At 38.3% G+C, this 18,800-nt stretch overlaps 1 protein-coding gene across 2 annotated transcripts in view; it reads right to left on the reverse strand.

Annotated features, from left to right (window-relative positions):
* Window positions 1–18,344, reverse strand: part of NCOA3 (nuclear receptor coactivator 3) — a 124,573-nt gene extending 106,229 nt beyond the window's left edge. Inside the window, exon 1 of one of the 2 annotated variants that reach the window (XM_082431358.1) lies at window positions 18,164–18,344. The gene's annotated coding sequence lies outside the window, so the exon portion shown is untranslated. The remainder of the gene's footprint in view (window positions 1–18,163) is intronic. The other variant, XM_082431357.1, reaches the window with a different exon arrangement.
* Window positions 18,345–18,800: the final 456 nt, after the last annotated feature.

Below are 18,800 nucleotides of genomic sequence, written 5' to 3' on the forward strand. Positions count from 1 at the left end.
GAGTCACCCTTGACTCTTCCGTCCTTCTCTCCCACCAGGCCCCGCCCCACCCCACCCAGCCATGCCCCACTCTGAATCCATCACAAAATTCTGTTGGCTCTCCCTTCAAATATATACAGAATAGGATCACTTCTTATCACCTCCACTGCCACCTCCAAGGTCCAAGCCACATTACCTCGTACCTGGATTACTGTAAAATCCTTCTAATAGGTCTCCCTACCTCTTGCCCTCTTATAGGCTATTTTTCACAAAGCAGCTGGAGGGATCTCTGTAAAGCCTAACTCAGTTTATTTGCTCTCCGTGAAAACCCTACAGGGCAGGAGATGCACGCATGGTATGTGTGAAAGAGAAAATAGAGTGGGAAGATAGACACAAAATCTTCAATAATGGATGATGAGTTATACTGGTAATCTTTATTCTTTTTTTTTTTTTTTAAGTCTTTACTGAATTTGTCACAATATTGCTTTTTTTTTTTATGTTTTGGCCTTGAGGCATGTGGGATCTTAGTTCCCCCACCAGGGATCGAACCCGAACCCCCTGCATTGGTATGCGAAGTCTTAACTTAACCACTGGACCGCCAAGGAAGTCCCTCTTTATTTGTTCTTTGATTTCTTTACTTTCTCCTTTGTATTTTTCTGTATTTTCCACAAAAACATGAGTTACTTTTGTAATTTAAAAAAGGAAATGCTTTCACGGGGCGGGGGAAGGATAATGATCACAAAACCTTTTTGGAATACCAAAAATAAAAAACCGCAGTGGTTCCCCACTTTGCTCAAAGTAAAAGCTGAAGACATTACAACTGCCTACAAGGTCCCACTGTTACCTTTCAGATTTCTTCTCTTACTACTTATTCCTTTGTTCACTGTGCTCCAGCCCAATGGCTACCTTGCTATTCTTCAAATACAGCAAAGGGTCTTTGCAATCGCTGTTTCCTCTGTACCCAATGCTCCCACCCTGCCAATATTCACAAGGCTTACTTCCTGGCCTCTTTGCTCAAATGTTACTTTCTCAGAGAAGGTTACCAGTTACCATGACTACCCATCTAAAATGTAAACCCCACAACACACACACACACACACACACACACACACACACACACACACACACACACACACACACACACACACACACACACCCCAGTTTCCGGTCCCCTTATGCAGCTTTTTTTTCCCCACAGCCATTCTGATCACTGGTATATCCCTAACATCTAGAGAAAAGCCTGACACATGGCTAGCACTCAGTAAATCTCTGTAGAATAAATTGAAACATGGAGGCAGAAATAAAGAGTTAAAGGATTTGGGAGAGTGTGAGGATGTGTGTGTTTGATGGTTCAAAGACTGAAAGAAAATCACTCTGACAGATGCAGAGAAACTTGGAGCAAAGAAGCCTTCCAAAGGTAAAGAGACTTGGTTAACAGTGAGACACTAGAAAAAGTGACAGACTTGAAGGATGGAAAGTTGACAAGGAAAAAAAAAAGGTTATGGGCCAGAAGAAAATTTAGGCTGAGAGGAAAGGGATAAAACAGTCGCAGATAGCATGAGGGCTGAGAAGAGGAAGTGCATGAATAGGACAGGAGGAGAGTTACAGATAGGAGAGGTCAAGAGGAAGGGTGAGACTGTACAAGGGAGGAGGAATAGATCACAGGGAAGGGGTGGAGGCCACTGTTATGTCACAAAACTGTTCTTGTTCAAATGTAAGACCTAATAGTCCTGAAAAAGATACACATCATATGCCTTTATTTCCAAAACGTGACTTACAAAGTCTTAAAACACACTAAGATATGTACATCTGTTATATCACTTTGAATGCTCAAATTCCCCACTGCAGAAATGCTTGAGTTTAAATTCATGAAATCTGAATTTTTTTATTTCATTCCTTAACACCACTGTTAGGCATTTGCCGTGAAGTGATGAAACAAGGTAGAAGTGTGTGATTACAGTACAACATTTGTAATCTACTCATCATCATTCTGCTTTGCCAGCTTATAGAACTGGGCAACCTGGACTTCCCTCATTAGGAAAAGAGTGTAATACTATTTGCCTTTAAATTTGAAAAAGCAAAATAAAAACACAGTTATCAGTTTTAATATAAAGCCTACTGACTCTTTGAAAAGATTAATAGGAACCTGAAATAGAGGTTAAAATGTTTCTTGAATCACACCAAGTTAATATTGAGCTTATGCAAATTTTTTAAACTTTCTTTTAATTTTCTGAGCATTCTTCAATATAGTATAAAATCCTCTAAAATAAAAATGTACACAGTATTATGACTAAAAGAATGACTTTATATATTCTCAGCTATATAATAAATCTACTGAATATTTAAAAATCAAAATACACTTAAAACTAACAGAAATTTTGGAATCAAGATTTTTAAATAACTTTGCAAGTTCAGTTTTATGGCCACGCTATCCAGGCAGAGATGAAACAAACATACAGTATGATGTGTGAATTTATGCACTGCTCACTAAAAGCTGGCCAGATGCCATTTTATCATTGATAGAATAGCTTCAAATTCCACTCAGAGTGCAACTGCAGTTGCGCTGAATCCAGCAGTATAAGCATGCCTGCATGTTATTACGGGAAATAGTGGAAAATTTCACAGGCTGACATCCAGAATGTCTGTGGTTCTTTTTCATATTTCTTTCTTCCTGCAAAGCAGTTATTAGACCAGTAGTTGGATATTTTTTTTAAGCTGGAAATTTCCACTGGTTTTTCAAATGAGCCTTCTTAAATGTAAGTTGCAAAATGTTCCAAAATTCCAACATGACAAAAAGAATAAATCAGACAGAAAAGAATTAAAATACGTATGTTCAAATTAGGGTAAGGGGACTGGTTGGTAAATTAAGGTGTCACTCTATTTGAGTAAAGAAAAAAAAGTGTCTGGGAAGATACTTAGGTGATTTAAGGTTACAATAATGTAATATTAATGCTAACTGTGACAAACAGCACATTGTGAAGCTGATATTTTCTCATTAGCTTATACTGGAGGCATTCAAAAGCTAATACAACCAGTAGAACAGTTAAGCATAGAAACCATGAAAAGAAAAGACTGCACACCTTGGTGAGAAAAGAATACATTCCATACTAATCGAGGTGAGCCATGAAGATTGGGTTTTTCAGTAAGGGTTAAAGAGAGAACAATGACAAGCCTCACAGGTAAGATTCAGAGTTTTTATACAGGTCTTAGGCACCTTCTCATTAGGATTATACCAGACCAAAATATTTGATGTTTTCATCTTAATTTGTAATAATACATGAGAAAATAGACAAGGACTTGTTTCATTTTTATTAAAGAGATAAAAAGATCAAGTTCCAGACTATCTAAAAATGAAAAATGACTCATAACAGTTAAACACAGCAGAAAATAATTTACTATATTTAAGAATTGATATGGCCCAGGTTAATAATTTTAGTTTCTTTGCATTTATATGAATTAAGGAATGGGATCTACAATACATGTTTGTATAACTGTTCCTCAAGCTTTAAAACACTTGTTATCCACCAAAACAACATACATATGACCAAAAACTTGAGCATTAATACAAAGACATCACTAATAACTAATAAAGATCTGTACCACCAAAGACCGGGAGAAAGTATTTGCAAAATACATCTGATAAAAAGATGTACATAACCAGAATAAACATGAAAAACATCAAACAAACAAACCTCTTGGGACTTCCCTGGTGGTGCAGTGGTTAAGAATCCACCTGCCCATACAGGGGACACGGGTTCGATCCCTGGTCCAGGAAAATCCCACATGCTGTGGAGCAACTAAGCCCATGTGCCACAACTACTGAGCCTGAGCTCTAGAACCCGCGAGCCACAACTACTGAGCCCACATGCCACAACTATTGAAGCCCATGCGCCTAGAGCCCATGCTCCACAAGAGAAGCCACCACAATGAGAAGCCCGTGCACCACAACAAAGAATAGCCCACACTCGGCACAAGTAGAGAAAGCCCACGCACAGCAACAAAGACCCAACGAAGTCAAAAATAGTTAATTAATTTTTTTTTTAAGTGTTTAGCCAGGACATGAAAGCAACCTAAATGTCCACTGACAGATGAATGGATAAAGAAAATGCAGTCTATATATGCAATAGAATATTACTCAGCCATAAAAAAGAATGAAATAATGTCATTTGTAGCAACATGGATGGACAAATATCATATGACACTGCTTATATGTAGAATCTAAAAAAATGGTACAAATGAACTTATTTACAAAACAAACAGTCACAGATGTAGAAAACAAACTTATGGTTACCAAGGGGGAAAGGCGGGGGAGGGATAAATCGGGAGATTGTGACTGACATATACACACTACTATATATAAAATAGATAACTAGGACCTCCCTGGCGGTCCAGTGGTTAAGACTCCGCGCTTCCAATGCAGGGGGCGCGGGTTTGATCCCTGGTCGGGGAACTAAGATTCCATATGCTGTGCAGTGAAAAAAAAAGAAAAAGAAAATAGATAACTAATAAGAACCCACTGTATAGCACAGGGAACTCTACTCAATACTCTGTAATGACCTATATGGGAAAAGAATCTAAAAAAGAGTGGATATATGTGTATGTATAACTGATTCACTTTGCTGTACAGCAGAAACTAACACATTGTAAATCAACTATACTCCAATAAAAATTAGTTTAAAGATAATAACTAACATCTTACTTAATGGTGGAAGATTGAATACTTACCCCCTAAGGTTGAGAACAAGACAAAGCTACCTATCTCCCCAAATTGATCAAACTGGTCAAATGATCCAGTGCAATCACAATCAAAATCCCTACATTGTACTGGAAGCACTAGCCATTACAATAAAGAAAAAAAACAAAAGAAGAGGAGGCATACTGATTGAAAAGGATGAAATAAAACTTACCGTTATTTACAAACAACATGAGCACCTATGTATACAATCCTCCTAACCAAACTACCTAAAAGATACTAAAACAAGTGAGTTTGGCAAGGTTACAAGATACTAGGGAAATATACAAAAATCAATCATATTTATATATACAAATTATTGAAAATTGAAATTTTAAAAATACTATTTACAATCACATTTTAAAAAATATAAAACTCAGTGATAAATTTGACAAAAGATTATATAAGATTGTACGCTGACAACTACAGAACACTGTTAAAGAGAAATTAAAGAAGACCCAAAAAAAATGGAGATATATATAACATGTTCATGGAACAGAAGACAATATTTTTAAGAAATCAATTCTTCCCAAACTGATCAACTGATTCAATGCAATCACAATCAAAATCACAACAGACATTTTGCATAAATCGATAAGATTTTAACAAATATATGGCAATGCAAAGGACCTAAAATACCCAAAATAATTTGAAAAAAAAAAAAAAAAGAAAAGAAAAAGTTGGAGGACTTCCCCTATCTGATTTCAAGGCTGGAGTAGAGACAGATTGAAATATATATCAATGGAACAGAAGAGACTCCAAAAATTGACCTACACATATTTGACTATTTGAATTTCAACAAAGGTGCCAAATCAATTCAATGGGGAATGTATAACCTTTTCAACAAATGGTGCTGGAAAAGTTCAATACAATGTAGCAAAATATGAACCTCACCTCTTATCTCACACCATATACAACAATTACCTCAAATAGGTCACAGACCTAAATTTAAGAGCTACAACTATAAAACTTACAGGAAAAAAAATGAGAAAAATCTTTAGCAAAGATTTCTTAAATGCAACACAAAAATCAATAAATTGAATTCCAATAACAATTAAAAACTTCTACTCTTCCAAAAACACTTATGAAAATGGAAAGACAAACCACAGACTCAAATATCTCTAAAACACATATCCAAAAAAGGTTTTGTATCTGGAATAAAAGAAGTCTTACATCTCAGTAAGATAAACCCAACTCAAAAATGGGCAAAAAATATGAACAGACACTTCACCAAAAAAGATATACCAATGGCAAGTAAGCACATGAAAATATATTCAACATCATTAGTCATTAGGAAAACTCAAAGCCACAATAAGCTACCACTATATACCCACTAGAATGGCAAGCATTAGAAAGACTGACCATACCAAGTGCTGATGAGGATGTGAAACAACCTGAACTATCATACACTGCTAGGAGAAATATATAATGGTACAATCGTATTGAGAAACAGGTGGCAGTTTCTTAAAATTTTTAAATGTTAAACATACACTTAGCATATAACCCAGCCATTCCATTCCTGGACATTTACTCAAAAGTAATGAAAGCATTTGTTCACACAAAGCCTTGCAACACAAATGTCATAAAAGCTCTATTTTTGATAACCAAAAACTAGACACAACCCAAATGTTCATCAATAGGTGAATGGATAAATAACTTGTGATATACCTATACAACGCAATAGTACTAAACAATAAAAAGAAATGAAACTATTAACATATGCAACATGAATAAATCTCAAAATAACTGTAAGTGAAAGAAGCCAGACTCCCCCAAAGAAAATGTACATACTGTATGTATAATTCCATATATTAAAAGTTCTCAAAAATACAAGCTAATCTTTAGTAACACCAAGCAGATCAGTAATTGCCTGAAGATGGGGGAGGGATGGATTACAAAGGGATACAGGAGGGATCAGATTTTGGACTTCAAAGGTAACAGGTATTTCCATTATTGTAATTATGACGGATTCATGGGTAGACATATACATCAAACCCCAAATTGTACAATTTAAATATATGCAATTAATTAACTGTCAATTACACCTCAAAGTTGGAGAAAAAAGGAAAAAAGCAAACTATAGTGATAGAAAGCAGAACAGTGGATGATTGAATACAAAACCCCGAACAGGACTGAATGCAAATGAGCAAGAACTTTCTGGGGTGATGGAAATGTTCTGTATCCTGATTGTGGTGATGGTAAAACCGTTTACGTTCATCAAAACTCAAGCTGCACACTTAAAATGATTGAATTTTATTATAAGTAAATTACACCTAGATAAAGCAGATTTCTAAAATTTAAAACAGCATACCCAAATGTTATCTAGGTACATTTTAAACATCTTTAAATATATTAAAAGGAACAAATATATACAGTTACAACATATTATAGTCTATCACCTCATTAATCTATGCTACCAGTTTGACATCCTAACTGGGTTTTTTTTTTTTTTACATTTTTTAATTTTTATATTTTTTTATTTTATGTTAAAGAAAAACAAAAAAGCACTAGAAGAAACACATGAAAAGATTTTTTTAATTTCTCAAATTAAAAAATTTGATGCCACAATATACTACTCAGAGATGAGGGAATCAGGCACTTCACACACTGCTGGTGGATTTGTCAATTGATGCAATCCCTAAAGGGAGCAAGCTGCAGTATCTATAAAAAGTTTAAATTCATAGTCTTTAAAGTAGCATTCTCCATCTACAAATTTTTATATACTTCATAACAAAACATGAGAACAAAGAAACATGTATGAATACACTTACAGCTTTGTTTGTAGTAATATGAAACTGGAAAAATTATGATACATCCATACAGTGGAACACTGTGTAACCATTAGAAAGAACTTAGTAGCTATAAATATAGATATGAAACCTCTCCAAGATCATTTAAAAAGTATACAGTCCAGAATAGGGCTTCTGAGTGCCAGTTACATTGGTGTTCATTTTATGAAAATTTATCAGACTGCACTGTGCACTTTTCTGAATGTATATTACACTTCAATACAAAGTTTACCCCAAAACATGGGAGAAATTCATTAAACTTAAAGTTTTTAAGCACATGCATTTATATGCCTAGAGTAACAATGGCTGCCTCTGGGCAGGGGATAGGGAAGTCAGCTGAGGAAGTTGCCTTACTTTCCACTGTATATCCTATGGTACCTTTTGAATTTATCCCATGTGCACCTGTTACATATTTCAAAAAATATTTCTGAACTGAGACCATCTGCAACTGTATCTATGTATGAGTTGGGTTTTTTTTAATACAGAAATAAACTCGAGGCAGAGATGGATTTAGGTCCATAATAGCTCTTCATAACCGAATTTCAAATTTTATACTCATTACAAGTTTCATCTTCACTGTCTTTATAACCAGTAAGCAGTTTAAATTTCAACCTAGAAAATAAATTTTAAAAAACTCACCTTTTCTACGTTGAATAGGGTTTTGTGTATGACTTCATCTGAAGAAGAAAAAAAGGGCTCTGCATCGAAAAACCTATTAAATGAGATCATGTACGTGCAGCACAGAACAATGTCCAGGCACACAGGCAATCGATAAATGGTAGCTTTTATCTTTCATATCTAAGAATATGAATCAGAACACAGGGAAGAGAATTTTATTGGGGTAAGAGGGGGAATGTAGAGCAAAAGAGACAGTAGCAACTTAAGTATAAGATATACAGATATGGGAATTCCTTGGCAGTCCAGTGGTTAGGACTCTGAGCTCTCACTGCTGAGGGCCAGGGTTCAATCCCTGGTCAGGGAACTTGGATCCCACAAGCCATGTGGCGCAGCCAAAATAATAATAATAATAATAAAAATAAAGTATAAGATATACAGATAGAATTAAGGAGATGATGCTGGAAATGTAGATTAGAGTCATATTATGAAAGGCTATGGGAACTCCATGGGAGTTCAGTTGCAAAAGAACAACAGAAGATTTCATGCCTTCAAGCAGTCAAACAACATGAAAGGACAAGCTTTTAAAGGATTAAATAAGAAAGGAGAAACAGTCACTCTCATGGACAAAAGGTGAGAGCATTAGTATAACCTCTTTGGAGGTAACTGGGTAAGAGGTATTAAAGTTTTAAATGTATGTTTCTTTTGATTCAAAAATTTCATTGCTAAGATTTTTGTCCTAAGACATACTCATACCAGCAAACAGATCTACATATAGTTCACTGTAGTATCATTCAAAATAATAAAAGATTGGAAACAGCAATGAGGAACTGGTTAAATAAATTATATCCATTCATACAAGGGAATATTATACAGCCTTTTCAAAATATGAGATATAGAAGACTCTCCAAGTTCTTTTGCTAAGTAAAAATAGTGGGAGCTCCCATTTGTTAATTAAAAATAAAAAGGGAGGGGGAGAGAATAGAAAAAATGAAACTAAAGAGACATCCATAATCCCACGTACAGAATTATCCTCTAACAGTAGTAGCCTTGGGGGGGGGGGAGCGGGGTTTAGCTATAATGACCAAAGACCTAGGGGGTACCAGGAGCCTTACTTTCACTTTTTCACATATATTTTTAAATGAAATTTTTAAAACATTATAATTTTATGTTAAGTAAACACTACAGAATAAAAGAAGTGGACAAGGGAGAAGATTAGAAGCAGCAATTAGTTCCGTTCAGATCTACTCCATCTCCTCCATGAAGTTTCCTTAACAATCCCAGCTGAAAATGACCTTTTCTTCCTCTGAACTTCTGAACCACTTTATGTTGCTGCAAATATGTTTTTTTAATTATACTCAGTTCTCAACTAGATTATAAACTCCTAGATCACAAAGGGATTTTAATGCCCACAACATTTTACACAATTCTTTGAAGAACGGTGGTACTGAATAAAAACATTTGAGCAACTTACAGAAGGACTGCTCTGTCCTAGGGCAAGTGGCAAATCAGAATGTGGTATTCTAAGGCCCAGACACGATTTAGCTGGGCCAACTCTTCGAGGGAGACGTAAGTCCCAAGCAAATCGTTAGGACTCTAATTTTATCTCGATTTCCAGGTAGAAAGTTTGACTTGAGAGTTGAACTCTAGAAACTTCCACATTCAAACACCAAGCATTTGGGGGGCACTTAAAGTGAGTATCACTGAAAAAAGGATTTTAAAAGCTTATAAAACTAATGGTCCCTATCTCAAAGAATAGACAATTTGACTGAATCCGTCCTACCAATCAATAAATACTGACTCTTGGGCTTCCCTGCTGGCGCAGTGGTTATGAATCTGCCTGTCAATGCAGGAGACACGGGTTCGAGCCCTGGTCCAGGAAGATCCCACATGCCCCGGAGCAACTAAGCCCATGCACCACAACTACTGAGCCGCGTGCCACAACTACTGAAGCCCATGTGCCTAGAGCCCATGCTCCACAAGAGAAGCCACCGCAACGAGAAGCCCATGCACCACAACAAAGAGTAGCCCCCGCTCGCCACAACTAGAGAAAAGCCCGCACGCAACAACTAAGACCCAATGCAGCCAAAAATAAATAAATAAATTTTAAAATAAAATGAAATAAAAAATTTAAAACTCCCTTAAAAAAATAAATACTCATGCACAGAAGGAGATAATTAAGATTCATATCAGGAAATAAGAATTATACTTTCAGTTGTGGCAGTCTGGGAAATTTACTTATATGAGACAGGATCTGAGCCGGGCCTTATGACTAGACTAGATAGCAAGGGAGAAGAGCAGAAAAAATCAGCATGACTGAAACAAGGGGCAACAAAAGTGGGAAAGATTGATTTAAAAAAAAAAAAAAAGACTGTGATAAGAACTGAACATTAGGTTAAGGAATTTGGATTGTACTCTGCAGATTTTTAAGCAAAAAATGTGATCAAAATGTTTAAAAAGTTTAAGCTGGCAGAAGAATAGGAGTAGGGAAAGGGCAGAGACTAACTGGAAAGCTATTACAGTAATCTAGAAATAAAGGGTCTGGACTACTTTTAGAAACTGGAATGAAAATATATTTAAGAAAAATGCATCAATAGGAGTCTACAAAAGCAAAATCATTTATTCAATACCATAACTGAATTTTTTTTTATATAAATTCATTTTTTTTAATTTATTTATTTTTGGCTGCATTGGGTCTTTGCTGCTGTGCGCAGGCTTTCTCTAGCTGCGGCGAGCGGGGGCTACTCTTCGTTGCGGTGCGCGGGCTTCTCATTGTGGTGGCTTCTCTTGTTGCGCAGCACGGGCTCTAGGCACGTGGGCTTTAGTAGTTGTGGCATGTGAGCTCAGTAGTTGTGGCCCTCCCGCTCTAGAGCACAGGCTCAGTAGTTGTGGCGCATGGGCTCAGTTGCTCCGCAGCATGTGGGATCTTCCTGGACCAGGGCTCGAACCTGAGTCCCCTGCATTGGCAGGCAGATTCTTAACCACTGCACCACCAGGGAAGCCCCCATAACTGAATATTTAAATAATCAAGTCTTAAAATGTTTTATCTCTGCACTCTTGCTAATGATTTCCCACCAAGAGGAACTGTGCTCTCTCCATAATAAAATCACAGTCATTCTTCAAAGCCCTGCATCCTGATCACCTGGTCCCTTTCCTCCACTGAACTTCTCCAAGATCTTTACAGGCAAAACAGATTACCTTGTTCTGAAGTGATGTGAGTACCTGATTGATTGTGTGCACTTGGAGGTCAAAACCTTTGTAACTCTGAGTGCCTTAAATAGTACAAGCTTAATAAACACTGATTAAGTATGTGTGTTTATGGCAGAGTGGGCAGCAGCCAAGCAGTAGCCAATTAAAGATGATTGAAGCTGTAAAAAAAAAAATGATTGACGCTTAAGGCCTCATAGGTAAGAGAACAATGGAATGAAAGTCAGTTTTAGAAGTCACATGTGGGAGCTATTTTGTACTATGGTTAAAAAAAGGGAGACTGAAGGTCCTGGGCAAGTTCATGGTTTCAGGTTCACCTAATTTGGGGCCCACACACCTAAGGCTTCCACCATTCTAGATGTGGTTATGCACTTTGAAAGTAGCTTCCTGAATTAACATTACTGGTTCCCAATGAAATTATGTGTAAAGCTTAATATAGTAATAGTCCTGTCTCATACGAAAAGATACCACTGACCCTCCAATAGATGCAATGTGTGTGTGGAGTTATTTTGCTCACTTAGTGAAGTTAGATTTTCCTAGATGCAGCCAAATACTTGCTCTGACAGCAATGGAGCCAACTCTCTCGGATGGGATGAAAGTACTGTCATAAAACACAACCACCACCCGGCAGGTAAAAGAGGAGAGAGATGAGTCTGGTTGGAGCAGAGAGTGTGTAGACTAAATTTAGACACAATCTGGTTAAGAGAAAACTGGGTTATCCTTAAAGTATTTTCAAATACAGTTGCCAAATTTCAATCTAGAAACAAAACCAAGCTGATGTAGCTACTCTACAGAGTGACTTAAATTCAATAATCCATTTCACTGATGACAGCTTTACTGAGAGTAAAGAAAATATGACTTCATTTTCTTACACCAGAAGGAAGAGGTTGAAAAGTCTCTCCCTCCCGGCCCCCAACACACACACACACACAAATTTTGCCCTTGTAGCATATATTACTATAGTGAAGTCAGGATCTCAAAGTCATCCTGTCCCCAAACTCATGAGTCAGCACAGAAACCTGCATCTTCACACCATTATCTGGCATAAACTGCTCAATCCATTTAATATTTGACCAAAAAAAAAATGTTTAAGGCCATTCTACATATCTATACGACGTTTTAAGTTTATAGGATTTTCTAATACAAGGAACCTTGTAAGATCATATACTCCACCCCTTTGTGTTATAAATTTAAAAGCAGACCTAGAGAGGTTGACTTGCAATCTCAGAGTACAGACTTGCAAATTATTCTCAAACTCTTCACTGGTACTATTCTTTTCAAAATAACAAGCTAACAAATGATACTGCTCAGGTAACAAAGGGGGAAATATTTAAAGGTTTTCACGTGTAGGGTTTTTTTTTTTAATTAAAATTGTTTTAAAACTGTGAGCATATGATCACACTGCTCTTTCCACCAATAACAATTAACTCTCATTTATAAAAATGTCAGTTTTGGACACTTAGATTTTGATAAAATTTCCTCTCAAAGTAAAAATTACTTGGTTTTAGATTTCACTTAAACAGAAGAGCAAAGAATATTTACTCTAAAAGTCTCCCCCCTCCCGTTTTCTTGTATGTTAAAACCCTTTCTTCCCCTTCCCCAAGCTTTCTCCTCTTTTGTACTCAAGTTCTCAAATGCACAAGATGGAGGAACAATACCACAATACAACTGCAGGCTTCCTGCCTACTAGTCAGTCATTATTCTTCAGACTTGAGAACTTTCAAAACACTGGTTGGGTTGCTTTGAAATTCCCTCTTTCAGATTTTCCCTCCTTCACATCTATTTAAAAGAATGACTTCAAAAATGTCTTGCTGCACCCAATCAAAATGCTCTAAGCAAACTAAAAATGTTAGCTTTAGATATGAAGGTAGGATGTAAATGCCTGAAGTTTGACAAACACCAATCTAAAAGTAGAGGACAGAAAGAAAAAAGTGTATTTCTGGCCAAGCATAAGAACAGTATTTTTCTCATGTTTATTAACCTTATTTCTGAAAAATTCCACATTTATATGGAAGAATCTTAAAGATTACATTACCATCTCATTCTTTTTAACAATACCATATAGAAATCTAAAGGTCTAAAACTACATTGAGCTGAACAGAAAAGAGTTACCTTAATTATTACTGACAAAGAATAGTTCACACTAAAATGAAGTGTATTTTATTTTTAAAAGTTTTCAGGGGCAGAAAAAAAATGACCAGCAGCAGTCACCTGGAAACCTGGGGAATTTCCCATTTCCTACGACCACACGTGGATCTTGGCAGTAGTACTTACTAATAAACTTATTTGGTTGTTGAGATAAACTAATGGAGCTACTCTAGACAGAGACATGGGGGGAGGATGGGGGATAAATTATCTGCTTAGCTCACAGTGGGTTCCTTTTTAAAGGCAAAAGCATTAAAAATGAAGGTGAAACACACTGGCTCATGAGTAACAACTTGTCAAATTGTTACAATAAACAGTTTGCCATAAGCAACAAATAAAAATTTTTCCCACATCTCTAACAAAAACAAAAAGACCAATTTATTTCAAACAATATTCAATAAAGCTCAATCCCAGTACAACAAAATAATTTAGCTAGTCCCCTGGAGTTTGTTATAATGGGATTTAACCTGTACACTCGACGTTCAATTAACCATGAGGCTTATCCTAATTGAGGATTATGCTGACCTCTGCAGTCCTTTCCCATCTATCCATCTACCACTCCTACTCAGCTGCCATAGCTACCAAAAGCAAAGCCGCAGGGAGCAGTAGATTATCCATTACTATGGGATACCCAGGCCAATATTCTCTCATCATGGGTATGATGAAGAGGTTAAATTTAGTAATCTAGTCAGCCTACTTTCCAAAAAGTGAAGTTTCATAACCCTCACTTGCAGTCTCTAACTAAAGAGATTAAAAATTTCTGAAGAATTCCTTCATAGGTGAACAGTAAAGTCACTCTTTCCTAGAACATATCAATAAAAAATATTAACAGAAAAGAAAAAATAGGACACTGATGTTCCTAATGAAAAATAGGAAAAGGGACAAACAGGAAACACTAGTCTATTTGCTCTTAGACCATTCTTTGAAATAGGTAAAGCCTCTGCCAGTTAGGTCGGACTTCTTTCCTTTTCCTCTAGGCCACAAAGTTTACTACACAGGTAGTTAAATAAACCTTTATTACTGCCCCCCTGTAAATTGACCTAGACCGAAGAACCTACCAAACTGAGTTAATGCTGACGAAGTTGGGAACTGGCAGTATGTAGTCTAAGATTATCCAGTTTGTGGATAAATCAGCCTTCTAGACACTGCAGGTCTTCCTTTCAACTCCTGCTGTGTATCTTCTGGCAATTTTCCTGTTCATTTAACAACTTTCCACCAGAAGGTAGGAAAGGGAAAGGCGATTAAATTCAAGTCAATTCCATCATTTGTTAGGGAGCTGAAAATAAGGTTAGGCTCTAGATAAATTACATCCTTAACCCAAAATAATCTTCTCCCAGAAACTCTGTCAGAAAACCAATGGGCCAAATGAATTTACCTAGCAATCATTAACAAAGTGAAGGAATAAACCTCATTACAATCGAACCCCTCCTCCACCTGAACTGTAAAAGGTTCATTTTGTAATCCCCTTCTCCCACCCCAAAAAACACTCATAAAAGAAAAGAAAATGCCTACACTTTACTGCAGCACTCAACCTCAATGCTATCCCTGAGAATCTAAACTAACATACACTCACCTATTTCCTTAAAGTGTTGAACTATGAGGAAAAAGAAAAGTTAACATACATTTCCAATACTAATTTCCTGCTCCCAGAGCTTTAACCACTCAATAATGCAAAAAAGGAATATTCTACACCACAGAGTATAGTAAATTCAAACCAAACTGGAAAAGGTACTCCCTAGTTTAACCCTTGAGAAACTCCAGTTCCTCTTCAATCATGATCAACAACTCTTGTTTTTCTAGTCCTAGGTAGCATTTAAAGAGTAACAATTGTGTTAAATTGTGGTCACCTGGCTGTGTAGACAGTCACTGGAGGCTATATTCATTCTAAACTTGCAACAAATTAAAAGTTTTCAAAAGTAGTCCACATCCTCTGGCCAAGGTTTGAAATTATGTAGTCTAAAAAAATTGTAGAAAGAAACCCTAAAGCCGTTTATTTTAACACCAATTAGGGATAGTACAATAGTAGTTTGGGTTTTTTATCTTACCCTATTGTCCAAACTAAAATATAAGTCATTCTTTTAGAAGACTTCTCAAAAACCTAGTAGCCTTCAAGTTAAAAGGAACTATTCTATATAGAATCATACTACTAATGCTCAAAGGACTGAACTTAAAAGAAAAATAAACCTTTTTATCTTTAATATGTCCCTGACATAGTAAGAAAGTTTACTTCAAATGACCAATCAAGAAGGCATTGGTAAGTAATCATTTCAGAAACTATTTTTTATTTACATGTCTCCTAGAAAAAGGGTCCAGGGTCCAACAGAACGTTCACTCTTTATTGAATGAATTCTAATTTATCTGCTTGGGGGTGGGGGGTGGCAATGTATAGAAATAATTTCTATATGGGGAAAACACAGCATACTCACTTTCAAAATATATTTAATATAATCCCTAATCCCCTAATCTTTAATATCACTGAATTTTTTTTAATGAACAGTGTTGATAAATTTAAAACCACCATTCTAAAACATTTTTTTTTAATCCTGTTAATTATGCTACGGTTGTTATGCATTTTCAAAGCCTCTGTAGTGAAGGAATATTTTATGGTAAAAACATTTCCTATAACTGCTCTAGAAATATCACAGCTTCCCACTTAGTCCACAATCCTCATGTCCAAAATGTACTAATATATACCAGAAGCTATGCCCTTTTTTTTTAATGCTGATTAGACAGTTAAGTCATTTCTATCGATACATAAAATTCCCCTATAATTTAGGATCGCAATCTAGATTACTGCTCATTTAAATGCAGAACCTGAAGCAACCTCCAGTAACAGAAGCTATAGTGTTCAATATCATTTTACATGTTACAGAGGCTTCATCTTACATACAAACAATGAACCCTGGCAGGGTTCTTCACCCTAAAGCCCGACAGATTGTTATTTCCTTAAGGGTGCTAATAGATAAGGCAACATAAGCAGTAAGTTTGGAAGAGCTTTTCTAATCGCCATCAACAATTGTTGAAGACAGTAAAGAGAAAGCAGTATTCCCACCCCATCTTCCCTTTCTTTGGTTCGTTCTTTTTCCCTGCTTTTGGTAGCCAACAGGGGTGTGTTTCGAATGAAAATTCTTTAATTATTCCAAAATCCAAGAATACTCTAGAAACCATTAACAGTCGTTGCCTCCTGGGAATGGGAACTGGAGGGTTTAGGGTAGGACAGAGGCTCGGTTTTCTTTTTGTACCCGCCCAGTTGTCCCTAGACCAGTTATATCGGGTATAACCTATCCTAAACTAACAAGCAATAACTGAATTTGTTTTCAAGAACACAAACTTACACATTTCCATTTAACATTTTGGTTTATGCGGCAATCACAAGACTTACGATTTTTTTTTTTTTTCCATCATCCTCTAAATAACCTGCTGCAACAAATACTGATGCGTTCCTGCAGCCAGGGACCAGTTAGGTGGATCCGAGACCAGGCGTCTGAATCAAGGAGATGCAGCAATCTCACTCAATACTACTAGCACTCTCACTCATCTCATTCAACTCCATTTCAAACCGCTGCAAGACAGCTGGTACTCGCCTTCCTGTTTCTTTACGGTACGGGCTTAATAACAAAAACAGGTTGGCTTTGAAGCGCTGCTGCTCAAAAAGTGCAAGAAGGAAGTCTTCACATTCGGGAAGGGGAGAGAAAAAAAAAAAAGTTCCGACTTGGAGAGAATTTCAGACCTTTCGTGTCTTTCCATTTGAGAAGCCCGAACTCCTCCTGCTAGTGAGATTTCGAGACGATGCTCTCTGCCTCTCACAGCTGCTCTTTTGGTTAACTTTTCCACCCTGAGTGCCCTCAAACTGCCTAGGAAGCAACTAAGCCCTCCAACTGCTCGTGGGTTGTTTTTCTAAAGCATGTGCAAGACAAACTACTTAAACCATCACAAATTGAATCAATGTACCTAAGAAGATTAGAGATGGAGAAAAGAAAAAAAGAGTAATAATAAAGACAGCCCAATCCCAAATTTAATTCACTAACTTCCACTTGCCATTTCCCAGCCTTCACACCCGAGGTAGCAAAATGCCTTTTTACTGAGAAAAACTGCTGAGAACCTACCCGTGCCCAAAATGGAAATCCCGCAGATAATTCGTGTTAAAATATTTAAAATGCCCAAGTGCAGGAGGAAACACGGCAACAAAATCCAACCCGATTCTCAGTACGACTTGGAGGCTGGGCTGGGGGTGAGTGGGGGGGTCTGTGCGGCTTCCCCCTCCCCCCTGATTCTTCCGAATAACTACGAGACGCCGAGGCAGCGGGAGGAGGGGTCGCGGGGAGCTTTCAAAAGCACCCCGAGGGCTGCGGGAGGATAAAACTTTAGGGACAGGAGGGAAAAGTGGACCCCCGCGGTCCCCCCAAAACTCCTCGGGGTGACCCCTCCACGCGGGGACCCCCCTCGCACTTCCAAGCCAGCTGCCGCCTAACCTCGACACCCCTCCTCCGGCCGCGGGCCGCCCCCAGGCTGCGGGGAAGCGGCGCGGCCCCGACACCCCGAAACTATCTCCGCGCGCCCCCCGCACGGCGCGCCCCGCAGCGCCTCGGCGGAGCCGGAGCCGCCGGCTCGCCGCAGCCCGGGAGACTCGCCCTCTTCCCTCCGCCTCGCACTCCACCCCCTTGCCCGCCGCCGCTCTTCCTTTATCTCCACTCACCGCCCGCCGCCATTTTCCTCGCAGCTCAGCTTTAAATCGGAAACTCGCCGCTCAGCGCTCAGCCAGCAGCCGCTGCGCCGCCGCCGCCGCCGCCGCCGCCGCCACCGACTCAGCAGCCGCGGCCGCCGCCGTCGCTGTGGAGGAGCTGAGGCAGTAGCCGCGGGAGCCGAGGCGCGGGGGCCGCCGGGATATGTAGTCTCGTGGCCACGCCCAGCACTACCGGTCCCAGGGGGCCTTGCGCGGCCGGGGCGCTGGGTGGTCCCGCCCGGTCAGGCTTCCGTGGCGCGAGGGCGTGGCCGAGTGGACCCTGGGGCCGCTTTCGCTCACTTACCACCTGGGGCCCGCGGCGGGGTCAGGGGAACTGGAGTGCAACCCTAGTCTTGCCCTTAATTTTTTCATACTTGTTTTTGTCCAGTAATATCTAACATTTATGGAGCGTTTATTGTGTGCCAAGCACTGATCCTCAAAACAAGCGTCCCTTAGGGACCACTATTAGACTCAGTGTTCAAATGAGCAAACTGAGGCACAAGGTCAGAAGCCGCGGGGCTGTTCATTAGATGCTAAAATCACTGGGTGAAAGGTTGTTGGGCAATAGTATATTCACTATTTATTCAGTCCCAAAGTATAATATCAACCC

This window comes from Balaenoptera physalus, assembly GCF_965194825.1.
Source record: "Balaenoptera physalus genome assembly, chromosome: 16".
Classification (NCBI taxonomy): Eukaryota; Metazoa; Chordata; class Mammalia; order Artiodactyla; family Balaenopteridae; genus Balaenoptera; species Balaenoptera physalus.